Source organism: Lissotriton vulgaris, chromosome 3_2 (genome assembly GCF_964263255.1).
Source record: "Lissotriton vulgaris chromosome 3_2, aLisVul1.2, whole genome shotgun sequence".
NCBI classification, from domain to species: Eukaryota; Metazoa; Chordata; class Amphibia; order Caudata; family Salamandridae; genus Lissotriton; species Lissotriton vulgaris.
Window position 1 is genome coordinate 68,459,819 of NC_141690.1, and position 17,112 is coordinate 68,476,930.

The 17,112-nt window shown below is 45.3% G+C and overlaps 1 protein-coding gene across 1 annotated transcript in view; it reads left to right on the top strand.

Moving 5' to 3' along the window:
• The window catches only part of SEPSECS (Sep (O-phosphoserine) tRNA:Sec (selenocysteine) tRNA synthase), a 270,729-nt gene that overhangs the window by 85,901 nt on the left and 167,716 nt on the right, over positions 1-17,112 (top strand). The window lies entirely within an intron of this gene.

Consider the following 17,112-nt stretch of genomic DNA (forward strand, 5'->3'; position numbering starts at 1 on the left):
CGTCCGCAACAGACCGGGGCCAGGGGCCACCCCCCCTGATCGGCCATCATGCCAGACCATCACCTACCACTCGCATTTCCTGCGTCAACTAAACCAGACAGTTGGGTCACCCTGCTTACACACATGGGACCCCTCCATTCAACATTCCGTCTGTAACCAGTGTGGATTTCATTTTTCATCCCATGTTGCAAAGAAATCCACATCATTCTACTGCTCCTCCTTAACTGCCGCTCTCTTCCCAAACACTCCATGGAAATCTCCCTATTGTTAGAGGAGACAAGCCCAGACGTCCTTTTCGTCACAGAGACATGGTTACAGGAACACTCTGAACATGACTTGGTACAAGCACTCCCACTTGGTTACCAAATACTCCGCCTCAATCGCAAAACAGGCATTGGCGGTGGCCTAGCAGTTATTCACTAAACAGATTACGTTGTCACCAGTACCCCCGTAAATTTCCCAGACTGCGAATGTCTTCCATTTTTTATAAAATTCAGCGCCACACATACCTTTTCGGGTATGCTCATATACCGTCCGCCAGGACCACAAGGGCAGTTTCTTTCTGATCTTGCTTCGATAGCTGCAAGTCTTGCAGTCAGCTCTGCCAATTTTACAATCTTGGGTGACCTTAATATCCACCTGGATGACCCAAACGACTCTATAGCCAGAGAACTATCCTCTAGCTTAAATGCCCTCGAATTACATCAACGTAGACCCCATTTTCAGTAACTGCCATAACCTTTACGTTGGAAACCCTTCCTCCCTTCCCTGGTCTGACCACTTCCTCATCCCGTTCGCCTGGACCCTGCCCCATCACCTCCCTTCCAAACCCCCGACAATTCAACGATTGCGCAACTGGTCTAAAATCCCTTTATCTGAGTGGCAAGATCTCCTACAATGTACTAAACCCACTAACACATCTATTCCCATTCAAGACAACGAGAACTATAACAGATGAATTATCAGCTCCTTAGATCTAGTATTACCACTAAAAAGTTCCCATCCCAAGCGGGGCAATCCTACAGCCCCATGGTATTCGACTGATCTACGAGAGGCCAAACGTGTCTGTAAACGACTTGAGAGAAAATGGCGCCTCAATTACCTCCCAACAGACAAAACGAGCTATAGAACAGCAATTAAAAACTACAATGCAGACATCCATATAGCTCAGGCTAAATACTTTGAACATAAGATCGAGAAGGCAGCATCCAAACCTAAGGAGATCTACCGGATAGCCAAATCCCTCTTGCAACTTCCCGAGGCCCCAAAGGATCATAACAACACTCGGACCCATTGTGAGGAAATAGCTGAGTTCTTTCATCAGAAGATAAAAATCATCAATTCTTCTTTTTCCCCATCCCGTCACTTTGCCCACAGACTCTGCCAACATAGGCTGCACGACAGATCCTCTTAATGTTCTTAATAGCTTTCCTCCATTAGACCTTATTAACCTAGAAAAACTCATGGGACAGGTTAAATCTGGATCACCCATCGATCCTGCTCCCCCCCAGTGCTCTCACCCAGATAACCCATCAGATCTCCCCTATCATCCAAGACCTGCTCAACTCCTCCCTCCATACTGGTATTGTCCCACCTCTATGGAAAAGAGCAATGGTCAAAGCTCTACTAAAAAAACTCAGTCTTGATCAATCTAACCCCGCTAACTATCGACCCATCTCCCTCCTGCCATTTCTCAGAAAACTTCTCGAGAAGCATGTCAACTCTGTTCTTACTGACTTCCTGGAAGCCAATAACATACTGGACCTTTCCCAGACCGGCTTCAGGCCCCGTCATGGAATGGAGACTGCACTGATTGCAGTGACGGAGGAGGCAAGGAGGATCCTGGACGATGGCGGGTCCACGGCCATCATCCTACTCGACCTAAGTGCCGCCTTCGACACTGTTAATCACAATACCCTACTCCATCGCCTCGATAAAATAGGAGTGTCAGGCACAGCACTCAATTGGATGAGGTCCTTTCTCACAGACAGATCCTTCCAAGTGTTTGAGAAGGATTTCATCTCTTCCAGTAAACCCCTCAATTGTGGAGTGCCTCAGGGCTCCTCCCTGAGCCCTACCCTTTTTAATGTCTACCTATGTCCCCTAGCTGATGTCGTCCGCCCCTTCGGTGTGAAGATTGTCACCTATGCGGATGACACGCAGCTAGTGGTAGCACTTGACCCCCCCTTAACTCACACCACAGCTTACACAAATGCCTGGAAGCTGTCGCCGCTTGGATGTCTGGCTCCGGTTTAAAACTCAACCGGGACAAAACAGAGGTAATGCTCCTTGGAAATAACATCACGAAATCCATTGACCCCATCTGGCCCCTCTGTTTAGGAAGTCCCCCGCAACCCAAGGAGCAAATCAAGAGCCTAGGCATCTGGCTCGACCAAACTCTCACCTTTAACCATCAAGCTACAAAGCTCGCTGCCACCTGTTTCGGGCTGATGAGACTACTTCGTAAGATCCTCCCACTCCTTCCGTTCCACCCAAGACGGATTATGGTTCAAGGACTAATCATCTCCCACCTGGACTGTGGAAACGCCCTATATCTCTGGGCCCCACAGTCTTCACTTAACAAACTCCAGGTTATTCAAAACTGCGCGGCAAGAATTCTCCTGGATATTCCTCGCCGAACCTCAGTCAGAGTCAGATTGAGGGACCTCCACTGGCTCTCGGTGAGATCCAGAATCGAATTCAAGAGCATGTGCATTGCACACCGCTCTTACTGGGGAACAGGCCCCTCCATTAATTCCTCTCTGGTGAAAGCCTATCAGCCTTCCCGCCCCCTCAGATCCGCAACCTCCCACCTCGCCTCAGTACCACGCATTAGAAAAGCCAGGTGTGGAGGCCGCTCGCTTTCTTACAACCTAGCCAAGATTTGGAATTCTCTGCCCCTTCCAATTAAATCAGAACCCAATCTATTTACCTTCCGCAAACTCCTCAAAACTTGGCTTTTCAGCAAAACTTCGGTTTAAATCTTCACTCGGCCCCTGTCATTCCCCTCCGGCTCAACTCAATCTTTTTCGCAGCGCTGGGACGCCCCTGGGTAGCCAACGCGCTATACAAATCCTCATTCCATTCCATTCATTCCATTCCAAAAGAAAATTAGTGCTATTACTGATTGGCCAGAACCATCATCTGTGAAGGATGTTCAGAAATTTCTGGGTTTTGCCAATTTTTATAGGAGGTTTATTTCTCATTTTGCAGATATTGCGGCCCCAATAACCACCTTGTTGCGGAAAGGGCAACGATTTCTTTGGTCTGATGAGGCGGCTTACGCCTTTCAACTCCTGAAACAAAAGTTCACTTCAGCCCCAATTCTGAAACATCCTGATCCTGACTTGCCATTTTTTGTCGAAGCGGATGCTTCACAAGTAGCTTTAGGAGGAGTTCTCTCTCAACGAGATGCAATAGATGGCCAATTACATCTTATAGCCTTCTATTCCGTAAAGTTATTACCAGCTGAACACAATTACACTGTGGCTGAAAGAGAACTATTAGCTATCAAAGTAGCCTTTTCTGAATGGAGGCACCATTTAATGGGAGCCAAGTACCCTGTTACCATCTTTTCTGACCATAAGAACCTACAGTTCTTTGGATCACTAAAAGCATTAACTCCACGTCAGATGCGCTGGTTAAATTATTTTAGTACATTTGACTTCGTTATAACCTATAGACCAGGTGCACAACAAATTCGATCTGATGTGTTATCTAGATACGGACAAACCTCAGACATGAAACAAGACAAAATAGGAGAACCCATTATTCCTCCCCAAAAACTTTTGGCACCAGTACAACAGGAGGATTTCATCACAGATCTATATAATGCACACATGCACATGGCACCTCAAGATTGGTTAAAGGATTCCCATAACTCAATACAACCAGGTTTATTGTATCACAACAACATGCTGTTAGTGCCCACCACAGAATTACAAACACAGGTGATAATTTGGCATCACGCCTCACCGTTGGCAGGTCATCCTGGCTGGATGAAAACACTGGAAAATGTGCGAAAACACTTTTGGTGGGACAATATGAGTAAGGACATTAAGCAATTTGTCATTACCTGTCCAGTTTGTGCAAGACATAAATCTTCTCATAAGGCCCCTGACGGTTTGTTAATACCAATGTATATGTAATTATCAAAAAAGGACTAGCTAGGTTGTGTTTATAAAGGGAGACTCAGTACGTATGATGGCAAACCATTTGGTTTGGTTGTTAAGCCCTCACCCACCGACCTAGTCGGTGGCATGCTTCATCATCGGGCCCACCACAGTGACGCCGAATGCGTCCCGGGTGTGCTTCGACTCCAGATTACTGAGGAGCTGGTATACTTCTCTGAGTGTGCTGTGAGGGGGTGTATAAGAAAGTGATTTAAAAGCTATGCTGTAGGTCCCAGTGCCAGAGGGTATATAGAACTTTAATAGCTGGGCCCACGCTAGCGTATAAAAAGGCAAGCGGACGCGGTGGAGCGAATTATGAACTCCCGCGTCCTATGTGGTCGACATGTTTCAGCCAGGCCTTTTCTTGTTATAAAACTGGCTTTCCTCAGGACCAATGAGAGTGTGGGTGAAAAAATTAATATTAAGTGAAGTGATTATTAAAATGTGTCGCACACGCTAAGGTGCTATACGTGTGTGGAGGGGGGTTCCCTCCGCTTTACTGTACACAAAACATAGAGGACGAAGACAGACGTACATGGTAAAGTCAGGTAAGTATTTTATACCAAAAACACAACGCACTGCCGGCAAGTTAAAGGTGTGTGAACGACCTCTACCGGCGGGATTCTAACGTGGCCATGAATTTATATGGCGACAGTGAGATATAAGGCGTTACTAAGCGAAGTGAAAGTGGTGGACTAAACAGCGGAAAGATAGTCAATGAGTGAGAATCAAGCATAGGTAATTCTGTTTCCTCACACATGCTATTTGCTGTTAAAGCCTCAAAGGTCACCAGGCAGGGAAGAGCGGATCCTAAAAGTTTTTAGGGAGGCAGGGATTAGAACCTGTTGGGAGAGAAGGTAGCTTACCTATTTCGACGTGAAGGTTGTATCTCAGTACTTACGAGATTACCGGCCTCCGTGCTCCATGAACCTATAGTCCTGCTGCGGTGTCCCGAGTGAGTGGAGATCAGGAGCGTTCTGATATTTATACTCGTTCAGGAAGGGCGGTACCTGCAGAGGGGTGGAGCAGGGGGCGTAGCTGCGCATGTAGAATGATCAGTGTCAAGTGCTCATGGGCTACGCATGCGCAGAAGTGTATAATTGTTTACATTTGGAAAGAGTAGCACAGAGGGACTACAGAAAGGGACAGGGCCACGAGTCCAGACGGGAACAGGGCTCAGCAATTCAATGAATTCCATGGTATGGAATCATTAAGTCCAGTCAAGTGGGTGGAAAGGCGGTAAATCCACTGTTGTTCTTTTGTGTGAAGAGTTCTCTCATCGCAGTTGTCGAATTTCTCGATGACTGTCCACGAAAAATCGTTAGGAGTATGGTTGTGCGACAGGAAGTGTTCTGTTAATTTACTGATATTCTTGCCACACCTCATGGTGCTCCTGTGTTCGGTCATTCTTGTCCTTACTTTTCTGGTCGTCATCCCGACGTATCTTAGGCCGCAATGGCATGTAATTAAGTACACCAAGTTAGCAGAATTGCAATTGGTGAACTGCCGTTGCGTCCAAACTTTGCCATCTTCGAGATTGAGTGTTTTGGATGGAGTGGTCAGATGGCAGACACTGCAATTGTTGCAAGGTTGATGTCCAGTTAGTTTGGGCAGCCCCCACGCATTGAGGATAGTGTTGCCTGAGGGACGTTGGTTTTTTCTGGGTCTTGTCGAGACCAACTGGTCCCTTAAGTTTTTAGCTCTCTTAAAGGCAAAGCGAGGGAGGTCCCACTTCCTGGTGCCAGAATTGATTATTTTCCAGTTCTTCTTGATAATGCTGGACACCTGATTGGAGGCCGTGTTGTACGTTGTAACACAGGTCATCACAGGAGGTTCCGTTGGTTTCGGTATGGTTTCCAGGAGTGCATCCCTGTTCAGGTTGCGTGCCCTTTTACAGGTTTTAGAGATGATTCTCGTTGGATAACCACGGTCTTCCAGTTTATGGACTAAGGCTCCGGACTGTGACTTGTAGTCTTGAATGTTACTACAGTTGCGCCTTATTCTTAAAAACTGGCCAAACGGGAGGTTTTCTCTGAGAGGCCTAGGGTGGAAACTGTCAAAGCGCAGCAAGGAGTTACGTGAGGTGGGCTTATAGTAGGTGGTAGTGGTTAAGCCATTGTTCTGTGCTTTAATGTTAAGGTCTCAGAGAAAACCTCCCGTTTGGCCAGTTTTTTATAAGAGATATTTTTATAAGAGAAATTGTGCGTTTACATGGTTTGCCAGGTAAAGTGGTGTCAGACCGAGGTAGCCAGTTCAACTCTAGATTTTGGAAAAAATTATGCGAAAAAAATGAAAATAGATGTGGCATTATCCACTGCTTTCCATCCAGAAACAGATGGACAAACTGAACGACTGAACCAAACCTTACTTCAAACGCTACGTTGTTTATTGGCTGATTATTCTAGTGAATGGTTGGAAGCTCTCCCTGTAGCAGAGTTTGTTTATAATAACACTGAGCATGCAGCTCTACTTTGCTCACCATTCTATTTCATGCAGAGGTATCATCCGAGAGCTATACCCATTTTATTAGAAAATTCCCTGTTGCCTACAGAAACAGATAGACTAACGAGATTAGGTGACATACAAGACAAGGCCAGGAAACACCTATTAAAGTTCAAAGAAAGCATGACAAGACAAGCAGACAAACACAGATATGAGGCCCCAATGTATAAAATTGGTGACAAAGTATGGCTCTCCACAAAGAACCTAAATATAGAGGGATCCCGAAAGCTGCAACCACTTTTCATTGGACCCTTTAGTATAACTGCCATAGTAAACCCGGTAACAGTAAAATTGGACTGACCAAAAGAATACCCAGTACATGCTAGATTCCATATGTCCTTGCTTAAGCCGTACAACCCAAATACCCGACCCGAACCACCACCTACACCCATACCAATTAAGGGAAATCTAGAATATGAAGTGAAAAGCATAAAAGACGCAAAAAGAATTCATGGACGTCTGTTTTATTTAGTAGAATGGAAAGGATATGACGAAACTGAGAATTCATGGGAACCAGCGTCCTATGTACATGCCCCACGGTTGATTAGACAGTTTTATCTAAAAAATCCAGGGACACCCCATCCAGTAGGAGGGCCTTTGAGGGGGGCGACTGTTAGGGTTTGTGCACAGCAAAGAGCATGTCCCCTCTCATTGCACTAGTGGTCTCTGTAATAGCTCTCTTTAAACATACAACTGAAAGCCTTTCTTGTTATCTCAGCCCCTCCCTAAGACTTGTGTGTATGTTGCTCAATGTATTCACAAGTTTGGACATAGCTGTCTTGTTTGCACATTGGACCTTGCTTTTACCAAGGCTTATTTAGAAAACATTGGACCTTGCTTTTACCAAGGCTTATTTAGAACACTCCTCCCTAGGCCATGTGTTACTTCAACTCATTAGCATAATAACTGAAGCTCTGCACACCTGCTTGTGAGAACCACACCCAGTTCTTCGAACCACACCCAGCTCTTCGAACCACACCCAGCTCTTCGAACCACACCCAGTCCTGTCTATAAAAGACAGCCCCTGAGCCTCACCTAGTGCTTGTGCTTGTCTACCTCCCACTTACCTGAGAACAGATCCTTCGGTGCTGGCACTCCTGCTCTCTCCAGACCTTCATTGACTTCAACGGGCGTGGCTTCTGGCTCTTCCTTCTTCTGGTTTCCGGCTACTGCTTGCCTCAGCCCCTCTTCTGTCCACTGCAATCGGCCTGTAAAAGAGAAATAGGTCAAGGTTAGACTGATCAATATCCCTTTTTAGCAACAAGTAAGTGCAAAACCTTTTATTACCTGAAAGAACTTTATCGGCGATTTCTGGATTCATGTAAAGACAATTTGGAACAAGGTATCTCCCACAAACTTTGTGGTTCAAACCCTTTGTTCCAAGAATACTTTGTGTAACGTTGTGAAATAAACATTGTTTTACAGGGAACTTTTTAAAGAATCGAACAGAGGAAAACTTTGACAGCAAGGCAAACAGTAAATCAAGGACTTGCACAAATTACCTGCTGTATTTTGATGTAAACGTACAGTATTTGTTTTATAAAAAGTCTGGAAATGTGTGAAAAGTGAGTTTGCTATTAAGAATTTAGGCTTTAGTTATATTAAATTGAATGTTAGACGTTGGTAATTCTGATAATGATATTCATTTGATTTTACAGAAGTTTTACAGTAATAGAAAGCACATCCCAGAACAGTAACACATTCCAAACCTGGAAGCTTGAGACCAGGATCCAAGAGGTACTTTTAGAAGAGAATTTCTAAAAAGATTAAGGTTTAGTCAGGAACACATTTAGGGATAGGTTGCACTTATCTGTTCTTTGTTTATGTTTCATTAGGCACACGTTTCTACAGAAGTCAGAGAGGGCCTCAGATTTTAGCAGCTCTTCTACATTGGAAATGCAAGAACGGTGTTGCCTCTCTTTTTTTTTTAGTTTATCCACTTCCCCCCTTCCCTTGAGCTTCTGGTTCTAAGCGCACTGTTTTGAAACTAGTGTGCTGGAACAAGCAGTTTCAGGGTGGGGTTGGACTGTCTTCAAACTCCATCAGAACTGAACAGAAACTCAGGTGAGCTGGGCTTTGACAGGCGGAATGTGGGACAAATGGTGAACCGATCACCTTGTGCTCAGTCTACGGATCGACTGAGGACGACCCGAATATATTTGGATTTCTAGATCTAGAGTTAGCCTCTAGGCCCACACCTGTTATCCTGGGGGCGGGATTTTAATATAAACGGGGTGGGGGGGTTGTGGACAGAAGCGGGGACCGATCCGTGGGTTGCAAGAAAAGGATGTTTCGAGCAATTTTTAGTCTAACAGATGTGTGGGCAAGTCTGAAACCTAATGATCTTGGCAGCACTTACTATTCTGCCCCCCACAAGGTTTATGTTAGGTTGATTCTTTTTTTACCTCAAACTCCCTGTTATCAAGATGCCAGATTGAGAAACCCCCACAGATTATTTCCGATCACAACCCAATAGTTTTAACAGTGGAAATTGCAAGGGTGGTTAGGCCTGAGCGTGTATGGACCTTTGCGAGAGGGCTACTGAAAGATCTAAGATATGTCCAACATATGAAGGAAGGGATTGTAGGGTATAGGGATATTAACGGAGGTAGTACCTCTTCAGGGGTAACTTGGGATGCTTTTAAAGCGGATGTGTGAGGTGAGACTCTGAGCTTTAGCCCACATAGACAGAAACAGGAGGAATTAAGATCTAAAAAATTGTCCATGTCGGTCACGCATGCAGAGGAGGAATTGAATGCAGCAATTATATCGGGGGCACCTCTGGATCAGACGCTGCTTAAAGTTACATGGGCTAAAGGCTGAAGCAGAGGAGATTATAGCTAACAAAATAGCTGCTACTTTTCCGGCTAGAAAGGAGCAATGTTATGAGCTAAGCGAGCGCATTGGGCATACACTAGCGGTATGCACGAGGCAGAAAGCGGCTATAGGGGAAGTTAAGGGGATTTCGTATGGAAACGGTGGGATAGTTAACGACCCGGATGGGATTCGAGAGGCTTTTAGGCAATTTTACACTACTCTCTATGTTGAAGAACAGCCGAAAGACCTCTTGGAAATCCAAGGGTAACTTAGGGACATCTTGGCATCATCACTAACCGAGGGAGATAGGGAGGCACTGGAAGCATCTTTGGAGGCCGAAGAGATCATAGCGGCTATGAATAGCTTCCCCTTGGGTAAAGCTGCGGGACCCGATCAGATTGCCATCATATTTTATAATGTTTTTCAGGAGGAAATCTGCTCCGACTTAATTGAAGAGAATTTCCGTTCCAAGTTCCTGGGCTTTTGCTGATATAGTAGTCATCTTAAAAAAAGGTAAACCATCTATAGAACTAGGGTCTTATAGACCAAGAACGTTAATGATATCTGATGCAAAAATCTTCTCCAAGGTCATGGCTCTTAGGCTTTGTAAGGTCATAGGTAAGTTGGTTAGTCCAACTCAGCATGGTTTTATCCCTGGGAGAGGTACTACGCAGCATTTTTGCAGTGTTATCACTCTCTTCGATGCTGCTGAAGTCTCAGGAGAACACATGGCGGTCATGTTATTGGATGCCGAAAAGGCATTCGATCGGGTCTCCTGGGACTACCTTTGGATAGCTTTGAGGTGGTGTGGTATTGGGGCGGGATTCATTAACGCAATTCAGGCTTTGTACAAAACTCCTACAGCCCGTCTTAAAGTTAATAGAGGTTATATGGTGCCCATACAAATCAAGCGCGGCACACGTCAGGGCTGCCTGTGTTCGCCGTTACTATTTGCGATATATATCGACCCATTAATTCGTCGGTTGGAAGGAAATTGCTCGATTCCCCCTATAAAGGTCCATGGCTTAGAATATAAAACATTAGTGTATGCAGATGACATCAGTCTAGTGACCCCAGCACCTGCAAATGCGATACCTGTAGTGGAGTTAGAAGCTCTTGCCTTTGGCCGGGTGTCAGGATATGCGTTGAATGGGTATAAGACTCAGATAATCAAGAATGAGGGGGCTGTGGGCAATGACGGAGGATCTGGGTAAGACTGTGGACAGAAACATCGACCCAATAATACTAAAAGCTAAAAAAGACCTATTCAAGAATGATTATTGGCTAGGGGCAGAGAAAGAGTAACTGTCTAAACTGTCCTTAATATGTATTAAAAATCTGAATTGAATTAGATTTTCAATCACAATTAAAAGTAGTGACTTAATCATTTTTGTTTTACTATTCCTGAGATACAGTATTTGTATTTTAATCTATACTCCGGTTTTCTAAGTAGAACAGCTAGACCTGCCATAGTGAAAATAGCTTTGGGATGCTAGTCACTGTAATAAGGACATGTTAACGTTACATTTCTACATGTCCTACCTATAAACACCATGCACCCTACATTGCTGGCTACAGCTTGTACATGGGGTGGCTAAAGGTTTTTCACCTGTCAAAAGGGTTTTATACTGCTACAGTTGAGCTACAACGGTTAGCCCGAAGCCATGTTTGTACTGCCACTATAGTGGATGGCATAATAGGTGCAGTAGTCCACTACTGGCATTTAACTTCCAAGCCCTGATTACACTTTGTACCACATATTCAAGATTTATAGGCAAGCTAGGATTGCCAGTTAGGAGTATGTCAATGCAATCATGTTTAAAAGTGGCACACAGACATTTCACTACTGTTTAGCAGATATAAAGCGCACAGAGTCTTAAAGCTGACAAATAGAGGGTTTTGCAAAAGGCGAAAAATTCATGGTGTGACCACACACAAAAGGTGGTCTTTGTTATAGTATCATATAGTTACTTCTCCTATCCTTGGCTACGTTTGCCTTTGATCCTGTCGAATGCAACACTGCTTTTTTGTCTAGGTTTGCACTAAACACATACATACAACTGACAGGTTGTTGCACAATCTGAGGAATCATATGCAACTCTTCTAATTGTGAAAGACACACTTTTTTTTAATTTCAAGAATGGTACTGATACCACCACAAAGGAACACTGGCACAAAAGCTCTCTACCAGGCTTCCTCACCGCAAATTAGAGAGAACAACTGGTTCAGGTGCTGTTGGTCAATTTGAGCCTGGATGGGCCAGACCAGCACTATATATTTCAAGATTTCCTCCAGCAGAACAGTTTAGCATAGTGAAACTGGATGGCTGATCTGGCATTGGTGAGGATAGGTTAAGGATTGTAACCAAAACAAATAACCCTGAAGTTTATGAACAACAGACTAGGGACCTATCTAGTCAAGTGTTCTGTCCTTAAATTCTAGTACTTTCAGTTTATTTTCCTCTATAAATGCCTGTTTGCTGTATTGCACTGTGGATCTTTCTAGTCATATACGAATGTGTGTAGTAGTAATGTTTTAATTTGATGTTTCCCATTAATTGTGTGCAGGATTTTGTCAGTTATTTGAAAGAACAAGGGGAACCCAGCGGGTAGCTATGGACCATGGGTATCAGTTAAGTTTTGGGAGACAAAGGTCCTAAGCGTAAACAAAATAATAGACAAATGTTATATAGACCACAATAGGCTGCTATATATTTATATCCCTTGTCCAGCCGGACAGGGAATTTATTAATCAGATAAATAGATTCTCGTTCTAAATACATTTATACAACAAACAATTCATTGCAGTAAAGCACACTCCTGTGCCGTACCGAGAGAGAGGATAGGAGAGAAAAAGGGGTGTTTCAGGCAAAGGAAAAGAGCAGACAGGGTACTGTTTTGAGTCAAAAGTTAACAGTATCTCCTGGAGTAGTACATACAGATATAGATATACGTTAATTCAACGTATGTCCACTCAAAGGAGTCGACGTTTCGATCCCGTGCTCAAATTATAAAGGGATCATCTTCAGGACTTAAATAATTGCTTTGCCTGGTTTAAAGGTTACATAAGCCTCTGGTTAGAGGTGAGGAGGTTGATGTTCTCCGCAAGGGAGCGGGAATGCCAGCGTCATGGGGGCTTCCCTTGTCACTGCAGGCGGGGGCTCATTAGCCGCAGCTTGGGCTCGGTGATTCCGAACAAGCAAGGCGATTCAAATGGGTTCGGAATACCCAGGTGCCCTCCGAGGTTTCAGACCGCAATCGGTGGGGTCAGTAATCGGCACACTTGGAATCCTTGTTTTTAAGGTTTTGTGAACCTTAATGATGTTTTCGGGGTGAGTTAAACACTTAGGGATTGGATAATCATTGCTGCCTGCCGGATCCGAGGCACTGTTCGGGTTTCTGCGGATCGCTGATTCAACCGACCGCTTCCCGGCGACGGCCATCGAGCCGCTCCCCAATCCCTGTGAGCCCGTGCGTGAGGTGCATCATCAGAGCTGTGTAAATAATAACTGCGTCAGCCCCGTGCGTGAGGTGCATCATCAGAGCTGTGTGAATAATAACTGCATCAGCCCATGCCGAAGGAGCATCATCAGAGCTGTGTGAATTATAACTGGGTCAGCTCCGTGCGTGAGGTGCATCATCAGAGCTGTGTGAATAATAACAGCTGTGAGCCCGTGCCTAGGTTGCATCATCAGTTGTGTGAATGATAACTGCGTCAGCCCCGTTCGTGAGGTGTATCATCAGAGCTGTGAGCCCGTGCCTAAGGTGCATCATCAGAGCTGTGTGAATAATAACAGTTCTGAGCCCGTGCCTAAGGTGCATCATCAGAGCTGTGTGAATAATAACAGCTGTGAGCTGTGTAAATAATAACTGCGTCAGCCCCGTGCGTGAGGTGCATCCATCAGAGCTGTGTGAATAACAACTGTGAGCCCGTGCGTGAGGTGCATCATCAGAACTGTGTGAATAATAACAGCTGTGAGCCCGTGCCTAAGGTGCATCATCAGAGGTGTGTGAATAATAACTGCGTCAGCCCCCTGCGTGAGGTGCATCTTCCACATTCCTCAGGTCATCCAAATTCCTGCACTCTCTACCACACTGCTTTCAAGAACAGCATACTCTTGAACACACTCTCACTGCTCACCAATTCAAAGTTTGCTAAAAATTTTATGCAACGCATTGTCATACACAATGCCAATAACTCAAACTTTAATGCTGCGAGACCTATTGCATTGGAAATGCTTGTCTTTTTTACCTTTGTTAAACATGGCATCTTTTGGCGTGTTACCCCTGAGTTTTTGCTTTCCGACCTCCCGGTTTCGACGTTTCTGCGCACTTTTCACACTGCTTATCAGTGGTAAAGTGCAGGCGCTCTCTGTTTCAAATATGTTATGGATTGGTGTTCCACGATTGGATATTTGATTTACTTGTTAGTCCCTAGTAAAGTGCACTGAGTGTTCCCGGGCCTGTGAATCAAATGCTACTCATGGGCCTGCAGCACTGATTGTGCCACCCACGTGAGTAGCTCTGAAAAGGTACCTCAGACCTGCCATTGCAGAGTCTGCGCGCAGTTTGTAACTACCATGTCGACTTGGCCAGTTGCACACACTTGCCAGTGCCTAACCTTCCCTTTTCTTACATGTCAGGCACCCTTAAGGTAGACCTAAGGTACCCCTGTGGGCAGGGTGCAGTGTATGTGAAAGGTAGGACATGCTCAGGTGTGTGTGGCATGTCCTGATAGTGAATAACTGCCATTTTCGTTTTTCACTATTGCAAGGCTATCTGTTCTCATAGGCCAGAATGGGCAGTTTGATTATAACCTCCTATAATCCTAAACTGACCAAGGGACAAGGTAGAAATTTCTAGTTTTGTATGCCTGAACTCTGAAGGTTAAAATGCATCTTTTAGTGAAGGTGATTTTTACATTCTGTGTTTGAAAATACCACTTTTAGAAAGTAAGGGCCATATGTAGGTAGCTTAATACCAGTCAGTAACAGCCGAAAACCGGTAAATATGCCGTTACCGACTGGTATTTAGCTTTTTCTAATGTAGGTGACTGGATTTAAGGATTCAGGAATTTACCGATTCGGTAACTTAAGGAATCGGTAAATTACTGAATCGGTAAATTACCGAATCCTTAAATCCTATGTAGGGCGCACTCAAGTGAGTGCATTTTTTATTTAAGGATTCGTTTATTTACCACCAACTACAAGTTGGTGGTAAATATCGAAAACCTTTTAAAAAAGCAATTTTGTGCTTTTTTAAAAGTGCCATGTGGCAGACATACATGCCCTTGGAACATGTATGTGTGCCACATGTGCACACAAGCACGATTCAGGGGTGAAACAGCGTGTCAATGTGATACACTGCCACGCTTGAATATGTTCCCCTATTAGCGATTCGGTATTTACCGAATTGGTAATAGTGAATGGCTTCCCATTCATTCCTATGCGCCTCCAGGCCCATAGGAATGAATGGGAATTACCGAATCGGTAATACCGAATATTACCAATTCGGTAAAATTTACCGACTTTTTACCTACATGCTATTTACCGATTCTTAAATACCAAATCGGTAAAATTCGGTATTTAAGAATCAGTAAATAGAGATTACCTACATATGGGCGTAAGTATTTTCTTGCTCAGTCATCCCCCGTGCCTCTGCTGGAATGTGGATTGCCTGTCTGGGTTTCGGATGACAGAAGGATGGGGAGGAGGAGGGCTCTAGATAGTCTAGGTAGGGTCAGGAAAGGCCTTAATAGACCTGGGCAGAAATGGGGGAAGGGGGAGGAGATTTCCTTGCACCTCGAAGGGCCTGGTCTGCCTCTGACAATGCTGTCTCCACCTCCTGCCAGGAATTCACACCGGAGAAAGCAGTACTGGTTCTGGCTGGGCACAGACACCCTCTGCCTAGAGGATCAAAGGATTTTTGCATACAAATACTGGGGCCCAGAGCCCTGAACTAATCTGGATCAAGAAGACTGCCAAGAAGAAGAGCTGGAGATGCTGTGAGGAGGAACTACCACTTTGCTGTGTGTTTTGCTGGGCTGACCTGCAGTGGCTGCTTCTGTCTTGGGCAGTGAAAGTTCCCATGGACAAATAAGACACAAACATTTACATATTGAAATTTTATTTTTTTCAGATTTTCCCCTGATGAAGGTACAAGTTTGGTGCCGAAATGCATTGGGCTCAACATAAACTTTGTGATCAAGTTATAATGTAAAATGTTGAATTGAAGTATCAATGAAAATGTTTTCTTTTCAAATGTAATTGTTGAAAATGATAATTGTTTGAATTTTGTATATATCAAGAAAAAAGGTTAAAATTGAATGTGTAACTAAAATAAACAGAAATAACAGTAAAACGAGACTTAGATTGAATAAGTGAATGAGAGCATACTTAAGGTGCGGAGCACCGAGTGAAAAGTGCGTGATTAGATGGGCTAGTATACCCATCATAACTGACTATTCAACAACGGAGTGACTATCCTTATTAATCACAGCACCAGTGGATTGATATAACACAATTTGAATACAACGGAGTGCTCCTCGCAAACCCAATAACCTTGGGCAGTGAAAGGCCTGGACTGGACTTTCTGCAACCTATTTTGTGAGTCTCTCCAAGGGCTTGAAGTAAAGCGTTCCCCCTGTTCACGAAGTCTCAGGAACAGCAAAGACATCAAGCTCTTCTGCCCGCAGAACTGCAGACTGAGTGTTTTGTGCTGTATCAGAGGAAAAGCAACTCAACGACGTGTACGACGCCGCTGCAGACTCCGTGTCCTGAAGGCACTGCAGAGGGCACCGCCGCAGCACAACCTTAGTCTCCCCAACGACGCCTGTCGACGCAGCCACCGAGCCATTGCTTGCAGCGCGACCTGTGGGCACTGCACTCCGCACCGCCTCGCTTCACGCGAAAGCTTTGGCACCGCAGAGAGCAACTCCAAGACGCCGCAGCGATGCCTGTTGATGCCGCCACAGAACCGCAGCTTGCACCGCGACCTGTGGGCACCGCACTCCGCACCGCCTTGCTTCACGAGGATGCCTTGGCCTCCCTGACGCCGCCGCTCCATGCCAAAATCAACATCACTGCTTGCACCGTGGTTCGAGGGCACCGCTCGTAAGTCGCAAGAAGCACCGCCCTCATCCCGCACTGCAACCTTGGCCCACCGACGCCGGCACCATCGACTCCCACTCGTCAGCTGACTACAGCGCTTCAGCAACGACAACGATGCTGCTTGCACCGTGACCTGCTAGCACCGTGACGAGCACCGCATTCATCTCGCACCGCAACCCTGGTCTCACCAACGACGGCATCCGACGCCGCCACCGAGCTGCTGCTCGCACCATGACCTGGGGACACCGCACGCTGCACCGTTGAACTTCGCACCGCAGCACTCAACGCCTGCCGATGCCAGCGCTCCTAATTCCATCTGAGAGGAGCTCGACCTGCAACACGAGTGACTTCGAGGTCCTCATTTCTCACAGGTACTGTTTGCAGATCTTCCCGACACCGTAGCTGGCCTGCGACCCCGTGACCAGCCAGAACTGTTGAAGTTCTTGTTCACGACGCTGTGGTAGCCCCGGACAGAGCTATCGACATTGAGGAACTTTGTTTGAAACTTATTTT